The sequence below is a fragment of the Ochotona curzoniae genome, unplaced genomic scaffold (genome assembly GCF_017591425.1).
Source record: "Ochotona curzoniae isolate NIBS_2020 unplaced genomic scaffold, NIBS_Ocur_1.0 scaffold_4701, whole genome shotgun sequence".
NCBI lineage: Eukaryota > Metazoa > Chordata > Mammalia > Lagomorpha > Ochotonidae > Ochotona > Ochotona curzoniae.
Genome location: NW_024467122.1, coordinates 26,836,668 through 26,838,546, shown reverse-complemented (window position 1 = coordinate 26,838,546; position 1,879 = coordinate 26,836,668). Strand labels below are relative to the sequence as shown.

General features: G+C 35.1%; 1 non-coding gene across 1 annotated transcript; it reads left to right on the top strand.

Annotated features, from left to right (window-relative positions):
• Nucleotides 1–1,393: 1,393 nt before the first annotated feature.
• Nucleotides 1,394–1,557, top strand: LOC121149715. Its single transcript, XR_005882846.1, has one exon. It is a non-coding gene; the product is annotated as a U1 spliceosomal RNA (small nuclear RNA).
• The last annotated feature ends 322 nt before the right edge of the window (nucleotides 1,558–1,879 follow it).

The window sequence follows — 1,879 nt, the reverse complement described above, 5'->3', positions numbered from 1 at the left end:
ACATACTTTCATGACTTTTAGGTAAATTGAGAATTTTTGAAATATCTTGGTTATCTTTTGATGTTTTTTCTTGTGTGAATTACCAATTTATAGAATTGATCCTTTTTCTTTTTTTTTAAGATTTGTTTTTATTAGAAAGTCAGACTCACAGAAAGAAGGAAAGACAGAGACAAAGATCTTCCATCTGCTGGTACACTCCCCAAATGGCTGCAACTGCCAGAGCTGGGGCAATCTGAAGCCAGGAGCCAGGCGCTTTCTCTGGGTCTCCCACATGGATGCAGGGTCCCAAGGCTTTGGGTCATACCTGACTGCTTTCCAAGGCCACAAACAGGGAGCTGGATGGGAAGTGGAGCATCCAGTATTAGAACTGGCACCCAGAAGAGGTCCCAGTTTATGTAAGGCGAGGATTTTAGCTGCTAGGATGTTGTGCTGGACCCTATTTTTCAACTGTTTTTCCCTGTCAATTCTAGTAATTTTTTGGGTGTTCTTTTAATTTCTTTTCTTTATTTGATAGGCAAAGAGAGAAAAAGAAAGAGAAAAAGCAAATTCTCTTTTCTGCTGATCTGTCTTGCCTCACCCCCAAACACCCATAAGATCTTTGGCCAAAGCCAGAAGGGAATATCTCATTGTAGGTCTCCCATTGGCATGTTATGGAACCTACTACTTGATTAATCACCACTGCCTCCCAAAATTGTCTTAGCAAAGTAATTATAAGCATAGACGGGACTCAAGCCTAAGGTACTCCAATATGGGGTATGGGTTCCCCAAGTGGCATCTTTATCATTGTGCCAATTTCTATCACCTATTAAGAACTATGAATTGTGACACCCCCCCCCCCAAAAAAAAACCCATGCACTTTTGGTCGTGTTTGAGTTTGTAGCTTGGAAAACAACACTAAGATAAAGTATTATACATATAAACATATACAACATATGAATCTGACTAGTATTACTTGATTTTGCTTCTATTTTCCATTATAATGCTCAGTTAATTTCTTTTTCATTCTCAAATTTCCTAGTATGTTATTGCTATTGTATATAGTGAATATTTGAAGAAATAAGAGGTTTTGAAATGATACTGAGAGACTTTCTGAAGTTTGTGAATGAGTAGTATATAAATTTGTATAAATTAAATATCTTTACACAATCATAAATTTATATTTATTTCATTTTTCCTTGAATTTTTATAAGTCCCTTTTATAAAAATATGTAAAAATACATATAAAGCACATTTGCATGTGTTTGTGTGTATACATATATGTATATAAACATGTAGACATATACATTCATATAGACACAAAAATAACATACATACCCATCTATACATATTTATATATATATATTTTTTTTTTGCAAACCTGGTGAGTTGAACTAAACTCTAAGAAATAGGGTGCATACTTACCTGGCATGGGAGATGCCATGATCACAAAAATGCTTTTCCCAGGGCGAGACTCATCCTTTGCACTCCGAGTGTGCTGACATCTGCAATTTCCTTAAATGTGGGAAACTGAACTACATAATTCATGGTGGTAGGGGGCAGCATTTGCACTCTCCCCTGAGTAAAAAGTAAAAAGCAAACAAACAAACAAAAAAAGAAAAAAAAAAACCAAAACAGGATGTTAGCTTTCAGTTTAAGCTTAGGGAAAAAAATAAACATGCTTTTCACACACGATTTTTGGACAGATTTGAATTAATTATTTTAGGCCTTCAGTTTCACAGCTACATTTTATGCATTCAACATTATAAAATTAAGTTCTTCATAAATCTAGAGTGTTGGTAGAGGTATGGTAGGAATGATGAAAGCAGCTTTGAATGCAGGTACATGGCATTTGGAAATTCTGTAGATTAACTGGTTAGGATTATTGGCTTTGGAATGTTAT